The sequence below is a fragment of the Vicugna pacos genome, chromosome 6, assembly GCF_048564905.1.
Source record: "Vicugna pacos chromosome 6, VicPac4, whole genome shotgun sequence".
Taxonomy (NCBI): domain Eukaryota; kingdom Metazoa; phylum Chordata; class Mammalia; order Artiodactyla; family Camelidae; genus Vicugna; species Vicugna pacos.
The window spans coordinates 10,925,264-10,945,424 of NC_132992.1; the positions used below are offsets into that span (position 1 = coordinate 10,925,264).

The following is a 20,161-nucleotide window of genomic DNA, read 5'->3' on the forward strand; positions in this document are numbered from 1 at the left end:
AATTTTCAGCACCATTTGATACTTTTTCATAAAATTGTTGAGTATGAAACAATCTGGTCACTTAGATTGATGCCACATTTTCCTTTATTATAATCAAGTATGGCTAGTGGCTTCATTTTTATAAGACTGTGGTGACAAGCAGACAAATGTGAACTGGACACCATAACAGGTGCATGTTTTGTTTAAAATTCTTATATTCCAAACATCTTTCCATTTTAGAATGACAATTCCATTGTCATCTTCCCTCAACACCATTTCACCTCTTTTTAGTGGATGGGACATTAACATCTTAAACATCTTAACATCATTAACCTAAACAATAACATCTTAACGTCATTAACATAATAAACTTTTACTACGCTCTGCAGTCCCAACAACACGAGTTTTCAAACTTAAAAATTTAGGGCCAATTTGTAGCTGGTGTAGAAGTTACCTACATACAAGGTATGTCTTTCATTCCATAATTCTTCTGCAAGCTTACTGCAAATATTTTGAGCTAATCCAATTTGCCTAACTCCACCAGTCTCTTGTCCAGAATATATTTTTATCGACCACATATAACTTTCGGTTGAACATAACTTAAATAATTTTATTCCATATTTGTGTGTCTTCTTATTTAGCATATATTGCCTAAATGTAAGCCTCCTCCTCCAATGAACCACTGTCTCATTGATTATGACATCTGGGCCTGGTGAAAAAATTTTTTGGTATTTTCAGTCAAAGTGTTAAGGTAGTACTTTTCCAAGCCTTTCACCTCTTTCAATTGTTCATTATTTGCAAAGTGCAAATTTGGTAATAATAATTCAAAATGATTATGACACATTATTTAGTCGTAGATACTAGTTTCACTAGATTCATCCGAATTAGAAGAAGGAATTTTTAAATTTCTTCAGAAGTAAGTTTCCATCTCTTTATTCAACTATATTCCATATTTAGATGTTGAAGTAATTTTTGTTCTGCATCTGTTTGTCTCCTTTACCAGAAAGTTTATTATTTTGTCATCTAAAAATAGCAAAAGAACTTCACCTGGGCTGTTATCAAGAGGTAATTCTGTCAGAAGTCCACTTTTTCCTGTGAATATAAAGGACTTTTGTCTGCCAGTAAACTCTTTCCACTGAGTACTTTCCAGTGCATCACTACTAACATCTATTTCTTCCTCTTCTACAACTAATTGTTCTAAAAACTCATTGTTTTCAACTTCAACATCACCTGTCTCCACATTCTCTGAGCTTGAACTTGACAAAATTTCATCTCTGTGTCTTCTGACATGGATCACTTCGTCGTCACTACTAGTGTCACTTTCAACTGTGTTTTTACACTGTCTGACAGGCACTGTAAGGGTACAAAAAACCTCAGAACGATACTTGAAAGATGTGAAGACTTTGAAATGCAGAATAAAACTGCCGAGCTGAGTCGAAGACAGCAGATTAACAAAAAGGGTACCATTCTGAACAACTGCTTATCTATTGTTTCTACTAATCGGATCATATATCACTCTCCAGCTAATGAACAGCAAAGTAATGCCACAGCATCCCAGACTATTCCGTTATCTGAATTTATTCCATGCAGAACAATGACATTCCAAGAAAAAATAAAACTGTAAAGAGGTTGAAAATTGGAAATAAGAAAAGAAATTGTTTTTTAAAACAATTCCATTTATACTGGAAAAACAAACAGATTAATTATAAGAACATATATTATTAGTGTGTCACACTGGTGAAGGATGAATTTGGGCTCTGCAGGAAACACTCGATCCACAGTGGGTGATCAATGTGTTAATGAAAACATGTGTAAAGCTTTTTGATGCTGTTACTTTTTCTTATGAATGTATCAGAAGAAAGGCTTGAATATTCCTGGCCCCTAATGGGCAAGTGCTATGGTCTGAATGTCTGTGTTTACCCAAAATTCATGTTGAAATCTAACACTTAAGGCAAATGGTATTATGAGGGGGACTTTTGAATTAGGTCATGAAGGTAGAGCTCTCATGAATGGGATTAATATGCCCTCATCAAGAGGCCCAACACGTGAAGACACAACGAGAAGCCTATCATCTGGAAAAGGGCTTGCACTAGACCAAGCTGGTACGCTGATCTCCTAGCCTCTAGAATTGGGAGAAATAAATATTTGTCGTTTACAAATCACCCAGTCTGTGGTACTTTGTCACAGAAGCTCAAAGGGGCTACAAGAGCAAGGATAGCTTTCTGTATGACTGTGGGCCAAAGCTGTAACCCCCAAACTTTTCTAAGGTTTTAATTTAAAGACATAAATTGAAGAGATTGTTTAGTGGTGGCAAATAAAGATGATGGCTAGGTACATGGAAGATTTCTCTGGTGGTTTAGCTATGACACAGGAGGCAAAGCCCTGTGTGATGAATATCACTACTGATTTTTCCAGGGAAGAGTACTAAGACTCACTAGAGTATGCTTAGTCCAGAGAATGTGTCCTCAACTATCAGAGTCACTACTAATGCTCTTAAGTTATGCTGGGGCACATAGAGACAGGCAGTTGAAATGTAATTATGTTTATTAAGATTTCCAAAAACATCCATATAACAGGACATCAGGCCTTTACTTTTGAAATTTAGTGTATGTAATTAATTAGTAGCCATAAAATGGGTTATCAAAGATCATCATTCCTTGTGATACATAAGAATAAGAAATTTGGATAAACGAATCACTACGTTGTATACCAGAAATTAATACAACATTGTAAATCAACTATACTTCAATGAAAAAAAGAATAAGAAATTTGAGAGTAGGAGGAAAGTAAGAAAGAGTAAGAAATTTGAGAGCAGTAGGCAAGTAAATACCAAAGGAAGAAAAAAAATATTAGGGAGGAGGGGTACCAGAGAGGAGTGGGGAGCAGAGGGGAGAAATGCAGACAAGGCTGAAATGGACAGAGACTAATTTGTGTTTGGGACAGTGAAAACATGATCTTAGCTAGAAGACCTCCCAAGGGCCTTTCAAAAACTTCAGCTCTAATATAAAACAAATTTGAACGCAAGCTCTCAACTAAAGTGAGCTAAATGACTTCAGCTACTGGTTAATACAACCATAAATTCACTTATCTAAAACTTATTGATTTCAAAAATATTAGTTATAATACCCTAAATCTAAAATTTTGATCACTTAATAATGGAAGAAGTCTTAGTAATACAATGCATCAACTGGTAGCATGCACCTGAAAAGGAAACTTTTAACAGCTTAAAATTTGTTTATACATACAGACAAACCTAATTTTTACTGTGCTTCACTTTACTGTACTTTGCAGATACTACATTTTTTTACAAATTGAACATCGGTTGTGGCCCTGTGTCAATTAGTTTATCGGTGCTATTCTCCCAACAGCATTTGCTCACTTAATGTCTGTGTGTCACATTTTGGTAATTCTTGCAATATTCAAAACTTTTGCATTATTACTCTATTTGCTATGGTGATGTCTGATCTTTGATGTTACTACTGTAACTGTTCTGGGGCACCATAAACTGTGCCGATGTAAGATGGCAAACTTAATAAATGTTGTGTGTGTTCTGACTGCTCCACTGACCTGCTGTTCCCCGTCTCTCTCCCTTCTCCTCGGGCCTCCCTATTTCCTGAGAGACAACAAATTAGGCCAGTTAATAACCCTACAATGGCTTCTAAGTGTTCAAGTGAAAGGAAAAGATGCAAGTCTCACTTTAAGTCAAAAGCTAGAAATGATGAAGCTTAGTGAGGAAGGCATGTCGAAAGCCAAAATAGGCTGAAAGCTAGGCCTCTTGTGCCTAGCAGTTAACCAAGTTGTGAAAGCAAAAGAAAAGTTCCTGAAGGAAATTAAAAGTGCTACTCCAGTGAACACTGGAACAAGTGAAATAGCTTTATTGCTGATATGGAGAAAGTATTAGTGGTCTGGACAGGAGATCAAACCAGCCACAATATCCCCTTAAGAAAAAGCCTAATCCAGAGCAAGGCCCTAATTTTCTTCAATTCTATAAAGACTGAGAGGCATGCGGAAGCTGCAGAAGGAAAGTTTGAAGCTAACAAGAATTTGCTTCATGAGGTTTTAGAAAAGAAGCCATCTCTCTAACATAAAAGTGCAAGGTGAAGCAGCAATTGCTGACGTGGAAGCTGTAGTGAGTTATCCAGCTCTAACTAAGATCATTAATGAAAGTGGCTACACTAAACAACGTATTTTCAATGTAGACAAAATAGCCTTATCTTGGAAGAAGATGCCCTCCAGGACTCTCATAGTTACAGAGGAAAAGTCAATGCCTGGCTTCAAAGCTTCAAAGGGCAGGCTGATTCTCTTTCTAGGGGCTAATGCAGCTGGTGACTTGAAGTTGAAGCCAGTGCTCACTTACCATTCCTCAAATCTTAGGACCTTTAAGAATTATGTGAAATTTACTCTGCCTGTGCTGTATAAATGGAAGAACAAAGCCTGGACGACAGCACATCTGTTAACAACATGGTTTAGTGGATATTTTAAGCCCACTGTTGAGAATTACTGCTCAGAAAAAGAGATTTCTTTCAAAATACTACTGTTCACTGACAATACACCTGGTCACCTAAGGGCTCTGATGGAGATGCACAATAGGATTCATATTGTTTTCATGCCTGTTAACACAACATCTATTTGGCAGGTCATGAACCAAGGTGTAATTTTAACTTTTGAGCCTTATTCTTTCAGAAATATTTTACAAGGCTATAGCTGCCAAAGAGTGATTCCTCTGATGGACCAAGGCAAAGTAAACTGAAAACCTTCTGGAAAGGTTTCACCATTCTAGATGCCATTAAGAATGATTCACAGGAAGAGGTCAAAATATGAACACACACAGAAGTTTATAAGAAGTAGGTTCCAACCTTCATGGATTACTTTGGGAGGTTCAAGACTTTAGTGGAGGAAGTAACTGCAGATATGGTAGAAATAGCAAGAGAACTAAATAGAAGCGGAGCCTGAGGGTGTGACTGAATTGCTGCAATTCCATGAGAAAACTTGAACAGATGAGGAGTTGCTTCTTATGGATGAGCAAACAAAATGATTTCTTGAGATGGAATCTACTCCTGGTGATGATGCTGTGAAAGAGTGTTGACATGACAAGAAAAGATTTAGAATACTACAAAAACTTAGTTGAAAATGCAGCAGCAGAGTCTGAGAGCCCTGATTCCAATTTTAAAAGAAGTTCTACTGTGAGTTAAAATGCTATCAAAACAGCACTGAATGAGACAGAGAAATTGTTCATGACAGAAGGAGTCAATCAATGCAACCAACTTCACTGCTACTTTAAGGAACTGCCACAGCCACCCCAACCTTCAGCAATCACCACCCTGGAACAGTCAGCAGCTATCAACATCGAGGTAAGACCCTCTACCAGCAAAAAGATTGTAATTTGCTGAAAGCTCAGATGATGGTTAACATTTTTTAGCAGTACAGTATTTCTAATTAAGGATGTACACTTCTTTCGGACATAATGCTGTTGCATATTTACTGGACTAGAGTACAGTGTAAAGGTAACTTTTATATGCACTGAGAAACCAAAAATTCATGTGACTTGCTTTATTGTGGTGGCCTGGAACCAAAACCACAAAATCTCCAAAGTATGCCTGTAACAATAATACTCTGTCACTTGTTTTTTATCTTTTAATCCCAATAAATATGGTTAGGCCTCTTCTAATTCCCTCCTTTTGCCTATTCTCCTATCCCAATCCTAATGAATTCCTTTGATAGTAAGTCATTTCTGAGAGAAACAGCTGCCTTTTCCTTCAAATCTACTGCTAGCATGGCTTATAAGATGATACACATGAGTAACACCTACAAAACTTTACCATTTGGGGATGATTTATGTATGAGATAGAGTTGGTTGTCTGAGGTTGCAGCTGCAGTTACCTGAACTTCCACTGGAGGCAGCAGACTCTCCATGCAATCTCAAGTACATAGACTTCCCAAAGATTTTTATAAGCCAGGAATGGTTAACAATATTGTGTAAAACAAAAGTCTTAAGTTAAGGCTTAGGGAAAGACTCTCCAAAATCTGATTTAAGCAATGAAAGCTGGTTCCAACTTGAGAGAAACTATCTTAAAGGAAAAAGCATGAAATACAGAAATCCTCAGATAGTGTTTATATTATTTTAGATACAAATATCAAAGTCCAATCTTGTGAAATATTTAGCTACCCAGTGATGCAAATAGGTAAAAAGAAAACAGAAAAATTGGAACTCCTTTTCCTTTCTCTGTCTCTGTTCTCTTTGATCGAGTGCTACCAAGGAGAAAACTGACTCCAAGAAGAACAGACTGCTAAAAGAGAAGAAAAGGTAGAGTTGGTGGTAATATATTTTTTTAATTGAAGTATAGTTAATTTACAATGTTGTGCTAGTTTCTGGTGTACAGGATACTGATTCAGTTATATATATATATACACACACATATACATATACATACACATATATATCCTTTTTCATACTTTTTCATTATAGGTTGGGTGGTAATATTCTTTAAATCAAATATTCTTTATGATGAACACTTTACTATAACTGGAGAAAAGCACAGTATGTCAGAACTGTAACTTCTGCCAATATAAGAAACCTTTTGCAAAATTATTGCACTGTACAATTTAAACAAATCTCGATAGCAGTTGTGGAGCCACAGCATTATAGTAGCAATGTCATCACCACTGACAATCAATGGATGGCATGTATAACTTCTACAACTGTTTCAATGTTCCAAATTTATCCAAAAATATTTTTAAAATAGTATTTTTAGACATACAATTTAGATAAGAAGCTTTAAAAAAATCTTTTCTTTTGACATTTGTCAAAGATTACTATAGACTATTTTTCAAAATAATATAATAAAAGCCTTTTATGGTAAGTGTCAAACTTTTACTGAAGTGGAAGAAAGTAAGGGTTTCATTATTCATTCACATATCCTTTGAAAATTAAAAATTTTAAACATTAGAAAAAATGTATTTTATTTATAAGCATATAGTAAGTATGATCTAATTTAAGAAACCACTTACTATATAATGGAATGAAGGAAGCCCTCAAATCTGAAATAAATGATTTTGATGTCCCTGAAAATTTTATTATTTTTTAAGGGAAAGTTCATGTATTTACTCTCTATGTATGTATCAGTGTAAGATGATACACTGGAAATTGAAACCCATTTTTTACACTTCGGAATACAGAGAAAAGAAATACCTATTGATCTGTTAAAACATGTGACTTAATTATGGTATGAGGAGGATATTACTGTTTTATGTTCAAATCTTCAATCAGTCTCTGAAAGACCACTGTGATTTCCTAAGATGCATAAACAGAATTGCTTCCCCAGAGCAAAAACAAAACAAAACAAAACAAAACAAAACCTAGCATGTTATTCCACATGGCCTCCCAGCCTAGCTTCCTTCCGACTTCTAACCAAAGATGGTTAAAGGGCTCAGCTTTTGACTTCTCTGTATGTCTCAGATACCCAAAGTAAACTTCCGAAGCTGTCAGTAATATGACGGCTAGAGTTCAGAGGGTGCAAGAAACACATTTCTTTACCCTCCGTGCTCAGAGAGGGCATATTACCTAAAGAATCAAAAGATTCTAGCTCAAAATTATAGATTAATGGTTTTATTAGGTAGAAAAATGTAGAACTCCACACGATTTAATTGATGACATCAGTTCTACATGTCACCTAAGTACAGAATGGAAAATTTTAAAAAAGATGTGAATGATTTAAAAAGAAACTGAAAATAAGCAAGCAAGCCAGCTTCTTAGCACAGGACTGTTTCATTAAAAAAAGGTCTAAATTTTTTTCTTTGTAAGGTAAAATAGATGTCAGTTCTTAACAACAATACATTTAAACATTATATAGGCAACTAACCTTTGATTTCACTAATCCTTCTGCCAAAGTGGCTTTTAGTTTCCCTATTCTCACCAAATAAATCTGAGTTCACAAGTAAGCATCACAGGGATACACACAAAGCCAAGGAGCTGAAGTCAGAAATTTTGTTTTATTACTGTTTAATAAAGAAACTAACCTTATCCTCTATTATATGTAATACATTTACGTTAAAAAACTGGATATATTTTTTAAAAAGGGTTTTCTATCTTAAACCTTACATATCCAATTCATCTCATGGAGGGTTGCTGTTTAAGCATTATTAAAATAATTTCAGAAATGACACCACTTGATCCTTTGGGTTTACAAACCCGCAACACTGTAATATAAGGAAGTTGTTACAGACAATTCTCTAATCTTAAAAAGGAAAATTCATTTTAGATACTTCCCTAGAAAGAATAATATAAGCTAATGTAAAACCATGATTTTAAAGTAATGTGCTGTATATACAAAAATAATAGTCTTTTTCATGGCATTTTACAAAAAGACTGCACAGAATCCGTTTTTCTTTTTTGGACAATCTTTCCTTCTTTGTTTACTTCTTTATATTTTGCTTCTTTAAAAAAATGTTCTTTTTCCAATTACAGGGAGGAAATAAAAAGAAATGCAACTCTTTTATGTAAAGTAAATCCATCTGGATGTTTGCTGCATCCCATACTATAAACCTGTGATCCCCAACCAGAATGAGTTATAGTAAAGCTGCAGGCAAAATTGTCTCCATATACCACAATCCATTATCCCTGTCAAGTTAATGTTCCATGTTGAGCCATATGGCACGGGTACACATTCAACAAAGGAAATTCCTTAAACTTGTTATAATCAGCACTTGCAGTCATCCAAAAAACTGACATAAACAGCTTTATTGTGTTTAGTGCATTTCAGTTAATATCCATGACAAAAACAGGAAACAGTACAGGAAAAGGAGGAGGAATGTGGGGGAGCAGAGTTATTAAAAAAATTGTACATTTTATAATTAGATTTTTTCCTAAGCAAGTGATCTTCAATTACAGTAAGCTCCAACCCTTGACAGTGATCCACTGGGCCTTATTTAAGAAAAAACAAAATTTAATGACATCAGTTTTCCATGGCATGAACAAACCTACATCTTAAAGTCTTACAGTATCTGATTCATATAAAGCAGTTCTGGCAAAATAATGATTTAAATTTTCATGTTTGTTTTATTTCTGCAGTTGTCTCATAATTGCTAAAACCTAACAGTGCTTCATTAAAAAATAAGGCCATTTAAATAAAGTGTCTTTATATGCATTAAGTGTAGGTCATAGATGAATCAAGGGCTCCCAGAAGCCTTTGGTACCTGGCACAGCCCAGCACATCAAACTCCAGTCAAGGTACAAGTAGAGCAGAACTTCATTTCAGCCCCCGCAGTGACAACAATAAAACGCTGAGAAAACACACTATCAAATACTGAACTCAGCATCAATTTCTGTTAATTACAGCCTTGTCAGCAACGTGATTATTCAAACAACTCATGCAAATGTTAATGAGGCCTTATTTGCATATTTATTTTTTCCTTTGTTGAAATGTCATTGATTATTACATTCTACTATGATGAATGTGGCTGATGATGTGCTCTGATATGTAATTAGTCATTAGGTGGAATGAATAGATCAATTATGAAAAAGGACTAAGATTAAGAAATATCAAACAAGACCGCCCAATATAACTATAGAATCTTCTTAAAAAAAGAACCTAATAAATAATTTCTTGACATTTAAACTGCAACATCAGTAGTTTTCAATAAATAAACCACTACTTTTGCAAGGTTAAATGAAGGCTTAAAAATACATCAGCACTTTGATAATCCAATTAGGATCATAGAAACCATCTTTTAAAAAATTGCAAACCACCTCAAGTGGCAAGTCAGAACAACAAATAGCAAAAAAAAAAAAAAAAAAAAAAGATTTTGCTTTAGAGTTGCACAAATTAGAAATATAAAGCACATTTTAATCCAGTATGAGGAGGAGGAGGAGGAGGTGGAAACAGGTCAAAGAGAAAGGAGTATAACATCCTAGAGAGAAGGGGTAGCAATGTGATGGAGAATGACTACCTTCATAAAAACAAGGCGAGCAAAAACAAACTCCTTCAAATCCCAATTTGTTCTTAGAGGAAAAGGATTATTTAGCCTCTGAAACTGTTTGCTGTAACTATCCAGCCAGCACTTGCTATTCACAGATGAAAAAGAAAAAAAAGAAAAAAACCACATTACTGCAGACCAGATGGGAACATTCCACATGACCAAACCAATCAATCACCTCGGTGGGGCGCAGGTGCAACACAGCCGTGTAGCAACACACCATTTCACAGTCTATCGGGCACAAACACATGGCCACCAATCAATGGCCCCCCGAGGACCTCGGAGGAGGCAGGCTCTCTGGAGTCTTACTGGTCCATGCCTGATGACTTCATAATCACACATCATTTCATTCACTAGAGGATACAAACTAGCATTCTAATAACCTTCTACTGAAAATGGTCATGTTGTGCATATTAATACAGTGCTGTTTGGAGTAAAGCAACTGACTTTACATGGCAGGCTAAGCAAGGCATGGAGGGCTGAAACAACCTGAAGCTAGAAACTTCCTCCTATTAGAAGATGGCTGTTCTGTTCAGGCTGAGATCAATGGCAACATGATTCATTCTCCCACATCAAAGTTGGCATGCAAGGCTCGTATCTTATACAAAGCTCTGTTAAACAATAGTATGCTGAAGAGATAAAGGACAAAGGAGAATGAAAATAAAAAGGGAAGTCGGTAATCATGTATGAAGGATAAAAAGGCACTAGCTACATCGTCCTAAAATAACCTAATTAAAACTGAACTGCAAATAAAAATTAGGTGACCCTGAATAAAACTTAAATGTACATTCATTGGCTTTGCTTTCCTCACATGTTCCCAGTGCTTTAGGGGTGACACTGTATAGTGCATAATTACAGGAAAAGATAAACACAACAATTTCCAGGATACATTGCTATAACTCCATCAAGGAAGAGCTCCACTGCCTTGTACTAGGCAGCACTCACAGAGCTCTTGCTGGCTCCTTTTCAGAGAGTTTGCAGGCAGGGATATCCTTGATAATTGAGTATTCTGAATAACTATTTCACCACACACCATGTAAAGATGACTTAATTTAAAAAGAAAAATTAGGGAAAACATGTTTGATCCTAAAAAAGCAAACTAGTCAACTCAAATCCTTGGTGGATCAAGGCTGGCTGTACACACGTTTTTAAACACCAGATTTCGTTGATAATTCGGAGGGCAATTTGGGACCTTATAGATCCTTAGATCCCACTAGGAACATCAATCACCAGAGCCAGGGTTCTTGTGGAAACCAGTGCAAGTTACACAGCAGAGTCTAAACTGACCTTTGACGACACAGAAAGTTGGCATGGGTGATTAATTTCTGATGTTAATATTCTTATCATTTTGCCCCTCATAAAAACAACATACAGAAAACGAATTTCATATTTGGGTTCTGGATACATCAGTGTTCACTTACATATAAATATAAATTTGATGCCTTGTCCACGTAAGTCTAATACTGACTGTATCGTCAGCAGTCTAAAAGAAAGAACATACACATTCTATGAAAATACACCTACTATAACAGAGGTTGGTCCTTTTCAGGAAGAAATCAGTGATTAGCCAAAGGAATTATTACTCCACAGAGGGTAACTGGCAAGATAACCTCAATGGTAGCTTATTACATATAATTTACTTTAGAAAGAATGCCTAACTTGTTTCTAAATGGAAATATCTTACTCTAGAAGAGGATACAAGATTCAAGTCCAGAAGACTAAGATTATAGTTCAAATTCTTACTAATTAGTTGTATAGTCTTCAATCAGATCAGAGAATGCAAATGACCTCAATTTATTAATTTGTAGAGTGGCCAGATTAGAGAGGATCTTGAAGTTCCTTTTTTATGATTTTCTTTATGAAAATCATATTTATGATTTTCTTCTATGGCCTGACATCTTTAAAGGCTCTATCTAGTAGTTTTCAGAGTACCAGATAGGGATGAATAGAGATCAGGTGTGCCAGTTCCGAAAGCCTGGCAGGGAAGCATAATAAAATGTGTTTACTGTTAAAATGGACAAGCAGTCAATTTGAATGGATGTTGTGAGGTCATTTTATTTTCTTATGAAAATACAAAAGACAATCATTCCTGTAGCTTACAGAAATATGAGTAAAAATAATCAATATTTTAGTTGAAGTTTGCTTGTTCCTGGAACTGTGTAACATCACCAAAATTGTATCACATTATAGAGAAAGAAAAACATGAAGGTAAGAGGAGTTGTGACTGGTCTCAGCAAATCAGCAGAAGAAACTGAACAGCATTCAAAGCTGTTGCCACCAGACAATTTGGGTGACCACCAAAACATGTTTTCTCTCTTTCATGATTCCAAAGTTCAATCCTAAGGGAGAGCGCCTATGTTTGAAACTTTCCCCCACAGACACAGGAAACATAGATTAAACAAGTTCATACGGTATAGCATAGGGAACTATATTCAATATCTTGTAGTAACTTATGGTGAAAAAGAATATGAAAACAAATATATGTTATATTCATGTATGACTGAAGTATTATGCTGTATACCAGAAATTGACAAAACATTGTAAACTGACTATACTTCAAAAAAAAAAAAAACCATGTAAAAACATACATCCCTGCTAATAATGCACTGAAAAGCAAAGTAGCAAGCTGTACTTTCACTTTTTAACCACTTGAATACAAAACGGCATTTAAAAGCATTATAGAGAAAGGTTAAGAGAGCAGTTCTGGAGTCAGACGGTATTTGGCTTAAGAGTCAGTTCCATGACTTAACTACTTTTTTAACTTTTGGATGAGTTACCTAAACCCTCTAAACCTCAGTTTCATGATTTGCAGAAGATGAATAATAATACAGGTAATAACTACACAGCAGGGGTTGTGGGGAAGATTTCATGAGCTAATGCATGTGTACTTAGCAACATGCCTAATACACAGCAAGCAACACTTTTTAAAATACTAATATTAATATAATTTAATATTAATAATAAAACACTAGTTTGAAAATATCAAAGTCAGGAGAAAGTTAATCTCTTTAATGTTCTAATCTTAATTCATAAACAGTACGGATCTCAACTCTTTTTAAAAAATAATACTTTACAGAAAACTGAAGGCTCCCTTACGGTAACCAGCAAATAAACTGCAGATACTGGTCAATGCATTCCTCAACTGGCCCCCTAATAATACATTCTAGAGAACATGAATTAGTAAAATGCACCCCAAAGAGTAAATCTGCCTCTAGAAAGATTTCTCCCCTTTCTTTCTCTAGAGTTGTGCAAAATTAAAAAAAAAAAACTCGCTCAATTTTCATACAATGATTTGCACAATCTGATAGATGTTGCTTCTCTAGAATGCACAAAGGAACAAAATGGTCAATAAAATGTCAGTTGTCCTGCTGTTCACCATAAAAACTACATTTAAAAACAAGCTAGCTTTAAGTTTCATCATCATCTGGAAACCAGAACATCTCAGTTATTTTAGCTGAAATATCATTTGGTGGTCACACATCCACATTAATCCAAAATGGAGCCTTTCATCTATTAGAGACTATTTTACACTAGAGACGTGAAAGTGTAAGAGTCTTGTATTTATTTAGGTATATAGCACACTTTAAAATTGATCCGAAGGAAGCCCTAATTAAATTCCATGAGAAGTTTTTAAAACTCAGCTACATTCGCTTATATTAGAGCAAAGATAAAAAAGACAGTATCATGTACCTAAGTTTGCCTACTCATAGCAGCCATTCCATAGCAGGGGAGGGTTTTTGGCAAAGGCAAAAGGAACTGTTGTGAGAAACACACTACTAAATCTAGTGAGATTCAATGCTGGATTTGAATCTAGCACTTGCCACCAAAGTATCAAATGAACTCTGGTGAATTAATTGCTCATTGTGCAATCCCTCACTCACACACTCCTTAAGTCCCAGTTTCTTCATCTGTAAAATTGGAGATAAAATGGGAAAGAAGAAATGAACATTTAATTAATGTCTTTTAAGTGTTAGGCCCTATGCCGGACATTAGATACATTCTTCCATTACATCATCCTCAAGGATACAGCAAGGCCAGAATTACTATCTCCATTTCAGAGATTAAAGTACTGAGCCTCATACAGAGATTTCTCCGAAGATATACAGGTAGCCAATAAGTACATGAAATCATGCTTAATGTTACTAGCCATTAGGGAAATGAGAATCAAAACTTCAAATTAGGTTTTCTCACCTACTAGGATGGCTAAAATAAAAGAGACAAATGTTGGCAAGGATGTGAAGAAACTGAAACCCTCATAAATTGCTTGTCAGATTGTAAAATGGTGCACAGCCACTTTAGAAAGTAGTCTGGCAGTTCCTCAAATGGTTAAACATAGAGCTGTATTACTCAGCAGTTCTACCCCTAGGTATACACTTACAAGAACTGAAAACATGTCCAGACAAAACCTTGTACATCAATGTTCATATCAACATTATTCGTAATAGCCAAAGAGTAGAAATATTCCATGTCTCAATCAATTGATGAATGAATAAATGTAGTATATCCACTCAATGGAATATCATTCAGCACAAAAAGGAATGAAGTATTGGAACAAACTACAACATGGGTGAACCTTGCAAATATGCTAAGTGAAAAAAAAAAGTCTCAAAACCCCACATTCTGGATAATTCTACTGATATGCAATGTCCAGAATGGGCAAGCCCATAGTGACAGAAAGTAGATTAGCGGTTGCCAAGGGGCAGGTTGAGGAGAGAATGATGACTGACTTCTAACAGGTATGAGGTGTCTTCATGGAGTGATAAAAATGTTCTAAATTGGACAGTGGTGATGGCTGCACAACTCTTGAGAATATGCTAAACTCACTAAATTGTATACTTTAAAAGGGTGTATTTTATAGTATGTGAATTATATCTCAACAAAGTTGTTATTAAAAATACTGTGTTTCAAAGATTTACAAATAACAATAAAACCATTTCCACAGGGTAATTATGAATATTAAATGAGGTAATAAGCTAAAGCATTCTGCAAGATGTCCAAGACACACTGAAGATTCTTAATGAATGTGATCTCTTTTTCCCTTTGTCAATTGCAGAAACAATAGAAGTTAAGCATGATTTTGATCCTAACTTGACAATTCTGGTCATCTGATTAGCAAAGAAGAAGTAAGAACACATGTTTTTAGGTATACAGTACAATCAGGAAATTACAACATGCGTATCTATCACTAGAATGAAAGGAAACGGGCTAATGGGCACACATCTGAAGCTGACCTAAGTATAATGAAAATTTACTGAAGACAACCATATTAGTTATATACAACTCCGAAGAATTCCTCTCAAATCTATTAGCAATCATCTCATGAACAGTGGAGCTGTAGCTATGAACATCACTTCCTTTTTAAAAAAGAATACTTTAATTTCAGAATTAGATATTCTAATGTTCTGGAAAGTATTTTTTAAATCTCAAAACAAACAAGCAAAAAATTTGTGTCCCATGCTATCAGATAGCTCTCCGGAAACTGGTAACAGTGAGCAGAACAATACAATAGGCAAGTCTTTATATTCCAATAAATTTATCGCCCCAGGTGACAGTGAAGAATAGATACTGAGAGTCCTCTTCCCATGGGGCAACATTACCTCCAGGAAGAGTTTCTATATTTATTCTTATACTTTCACGGGGGTAGGGGTGAGGGTGGTGGGTGACCACTGAATTACTTGCTAAATAATTTTACTACTGATAACTATATTCTTATATTCATTCATTCAGCACTTCACAAATACTTCTCTAACTTGGTGAGAGTTCCTACTATGTTTAAATCAGTGTGGGAAGCACTGGGAAGAGAGCCCAAAACCTAAGGAGACTAAAAATTCTCTAAATAAATGGTGACGGCATTTTGGGACAAGCGTAATTCTCCTCAATACAGCCTGCTTTTACTTATGAGATCTGCAGATGACCAAAAACTATTAACACTGAAAATGTTCCTTAACCATCTTTGTGTCCTCCAAGTTTGGAAGAACTTCTTATACTTTATAGACGTTTTATAAATGTTTATAGAATGCAGGAATGAAAAAAGAGAAGAAGAAGAGAAAAAAGAAGAATAAGAATAAATTTATTCTTTTTTTATTTCATGAAAAAGGACTCTGCACCTCACTCCCTCACCCCAACATCCAAAACAGACTGCCACAAAGGACTGATATAATTACAGCCAATTACAGAGAATCTTGATGAGTTACAGTTATCCTGTGATGTCCTACATGGAAAATTTCCATTAAACATTAATAAATAGTAGCAAAGAGATGCTCACTGTGATCTTTTTGGACCCACTGGGGGGACTAGATGATCAGATAATAAAGCAGAATTGGAAGTTGCAGTCTGGTTTAGGCACATTAATGAGAAGAATACTGGAATCTGACCAAGCAGCCAAGGACCAACATTGTCAGAGAAACGTATATAACTTCAAGCAACTGAGTTTTTTCTAATATGTAGATTATGGGGAGGAAGAAGTTTTGGTTTCTGTTTCTTATGGCAAAATACATGAGCAATATTCTCAAATAGGAGTGAGATAAAGCATATTATACTAAAGGGGAAGAGGAATAGAGATTGTGAAATTTGAAAAAAATATTTCAGTATACCTTTTAGGTTTTACAAATGAACAGAATGAAAAGCTCAACCAGATTTAGCTAGAAGATTATAAAGGTGATAACACCAAAGTAGGCATCTTTGGGAAAAACCCTGAACTAAAGACAATTTATAATTTATCATCAAGGTCTCAATTTTAAAAATCAGAGTCTTTAAACACAAAATGTAAGTATGATAAACCTAAACATTTTTAAAACATTGTTTTAACTGGAGTTATAAATTGCCTTTGTATCTTTTCTCCAATTTTAGTATTCTGTATGTAAAGAAAACAAGCTAAGAATAGCCTCTATCTACACAGATATACACATTTTATTTAAAGGGTTATAAAATAATTTAAAACTATATAAACAATAAACAGGAAAGAATTTCTTAAAATATAGTACATCCCATACTTATCAAAAACATCACGAATATTAAATTCATCAATGTAAAGGGAAAACTTCTTGCTTTCTAGAAATTCACTGAGTTTAAAAATAATAAAGTAAAATTTATCTAGTTTTACTTAACTAATTGTGGAATCACAGCTGCTCAGAAATTCACTGTTAGTCTAGTATTGTGATGTTTAAAGGCCAATACATAATCATTTTCTATTTACTTATTTCATGAATACCACTGCTCATTCCACCCAGGTTTACCCAGGGTAACAGCAAAATATTAATCACTTCATTTGTGGCTTAAGTTAACTTTGGGCATCATATTACCAACTATATCCATAGTTGTATGATTTTATTCTGGCTTATTGGCTGGATCCACTACAATAAAATTTAAAGAATATTATAGAAAGTATGTAGCTTCAGTTTTATTTTAGGCTCTTCTAACAGAGAAAGATGAACAGGGCCAGCTACACTTCAGGCCTCAAATCACACCTAGTACTCTCAGGTTTCTGTACACACAAAGGCCCCAAATAATTTTCCACAGAGACCTGGACAGATCTTGGAGTGGCAGCTGAACCTGGGCATGCGAGCTCAGTTATCTGTCCCCAGTGGGATCTACATTATTACCCCACCATTTGATTTTCCCATCCACTTTGTGTTTTCTTTCTGCTGAGGTAATGCTTAGCAAGAAGGGAAGGGAAGGGAAGGGAAGGGAAGGGCAGGGCAGGGGAGGGGAGGGGAAGGAAGGGAAGGGAAAGGGAAGGGAAAGGGAAGGGAAGGGAAAGGGAAAGGGAAGGGAAGGGAAAGGGAAAGGAAGGAAAAGAAAGGAAAAAAAAAACAAAACCCAGGATGATGTGCAGTCTAAGAAAGAATGAATCACGTGAAACCTAAGACACTGTATCTGGTGAAAATGTCAGTGCACTGATGTTTTATTTGCAGTGGGAAGCCAGCACAGGGAACTTCCTGGGACATGGCCACCTGTGCTTTCTTCATTTCTGAGGAGGAAATGAAGCTGTCACCTGGGACATCTGGGAAGTCTGGGAACACCCATGGAATCAATCTGATCTTCCACATGAGGATGGCACCAACTATGCTGGCTAGAAGGAAATTCAACAGACCACCCTGAATTTCTAGGAGATGACAACACAACTAAAGACGCTGAAATGCACTGGTCCCCAAACTTCCAAGCCAGTTCCAGACTATCTTCATCTTCAGCATTATTTGCAATAGTTATACTAATTAATAGTTTCTTTCCACATTTTTTCCCTTAACTCAAGTCACTGAAAAAGAAAATGATAAACTTTTGTGGAACTAAGTGGAAGTAGAAACAATGAAACTGAAGTATGTGAGAAGCCCCAACAGAACATAATTGAAAATCAGCAGCACCTGGCATAAAGACACTTTTCTAGCCCTAGATACCTAGCATGAAGCCTGCTTCTCTTTATTTTTGTCCTTTCTTTCTGTACAGCCAAGTTTTATTTATTTTTATTTTTTAAACTGAAGTATAGCTGATGTACTATATAAGTTACAGGTGTATAATAAAGTGATTCACATTTTTCAAAGGTTATACTCCATTCAGTTATTATAAAATACTCGCTATATTCTGTGTTGTACAATGTATCTTTCGGGCTTAGTCTATACACAATAGCTTGTACCACTTAATCCCCTATCCTTATATTGCTCCTCCCCACCTCCTTCTCCCCACTGGTAACCACTAGTTTGTTCTCTATTTTGAGTCTCTTTCGTTTCTGTTACATTTATTAGTTTGTTGTATTTCTTAGATTTCACAGCTAAGTGATATCATACAGTTATCTGGCTTTCTGTGTTTGACTTATTTCACTTAGCATAATACCCTCCAACTTCCATTCATGCTGCTGTAAATAGCAAAATTTCTTTTTTATGGCTAATATTCTTTTGCATATATATATACCACATGTTCTTTATCCATTCATCTGTTGATGGCCACTTAAGTTGGTTCTTTATCTTTGCAATTGTAAATAATGCTGCTGTGAACATAAAGACAACCTACTGAATGGGACAAAATATTTGCAAATGATGTGACCGATAAGAAGTTAATATCCAACATATATAAACAGCTCATACAATTCAATATCAAAAAACAAACAACCCAATTAAAAATGGGCAGAAGACCTGAATGGATATTTTCCCAAAGAGGATATGCAGATGGCCAACAAGCACATGAAAAGATGTTCAATATTGCTAATCATAAGGGAAATGCAAGTCAAAACCACAACGAGGTATTACCTCACTCCAGTCGGAATGGCCATTCAGTAAAAAGATCACAAATAACAAATGGTGGAGAGGATGAGGAGAAAGGGGAACCCTTGTACAATGTTGGTGGGAACTGCAGCCACTAGGGAAAACAGTATGGAGATTTCTCAAAAGACAAAAAATAGAACTACCATGACTCAGCAATTCCACTCATGGGTATATAACTGAAAAAAACTGAACACATTAATTCTCTTCCTTTAGAAGGGAGACTCACAAGAGTTAGAGAGGTGGAGGAAATATTAGCAGCAAAAGGAGATTGTATACCTCGTCAGAAGAAATGAAAAAGATTTAAAAATCTCACCATGGGATTCAAAGTTATTTAACTCTGTAAGAGTATCCCAAATAAATTAAGAAATTTTGAAAGAAAGTTTTTTGCAGTCTTTAGCAATGGTTTCAGCTTCAAAATAAAGCTCATTAGTAAAAAATTATGCTAATTGTGTAGTTTATTCCGAAGGCCTCAGATTTTCACTCACTTAAGAATTGCCTTCATTCACATTCATCCACTTCATTTATATTGCCAAAGCCATGTACAACGAAATAGCAAAGATCAAAAGTTTAAATTTAACAAGAAAAAAATGCATAGAAAAGCAAGTTTTAGTAATGGTCTTTCTTTTTCCTCTCATAGTTGTTAATGTGAATCTCTTTTTCTTTTTTGCTTTAATGTCAGTCATTATTTTAGTATTTATTTAAGTGTTTGATTTTCTCATCCACTCAAGATTTCTTTCCATTAAATCAATTAAAAGTTAGTTTTAGTTAGTCTATCCTGCTTAACTTACACAACATTGTAACAAAACTATTGCTGTTCTTCACCTGGAAATTCTTTCAAAATACCATTTTATATATACAGAATAAATCTCTTGTTTTTTTATTCCTACAGCTAATGAACACATGTTCAAATTGATAAGTCTCTCTTTCACAAGGTTTAGTCTATGACTATAAGATGG

At 35.2% G+C, this 20,161-nt stretch overlaps 1 protein-coding gene and 1 long non-coding RNA gene across 7 annotated transcripts in view; both read right to left on the reverse strand.

Moving 5' to 3' along the window:
* Positions 1–20,161, reverse strand: part of TCF12 (transcription factor 12) — a 326,023-nt gene that overhangs the window by 131,108 nt on the left and 174,754 nt on the right. The gene's annotated exons all lie outside the window — the stretch shown is intronic.
* LOC140697075 (uncharacterized) lies at positions 8,697–10,216 on the reverse strand. Its single transcript, XR_012073892.1, has 2 exons — positions 10,130–10,216; positions 8,697–8,899 (listed from the first exon to the last, which is right to left on the reverse strand). It is a non-coding gene; the product is annotated as an uncharacterized lncRNA (long non-coding RNA).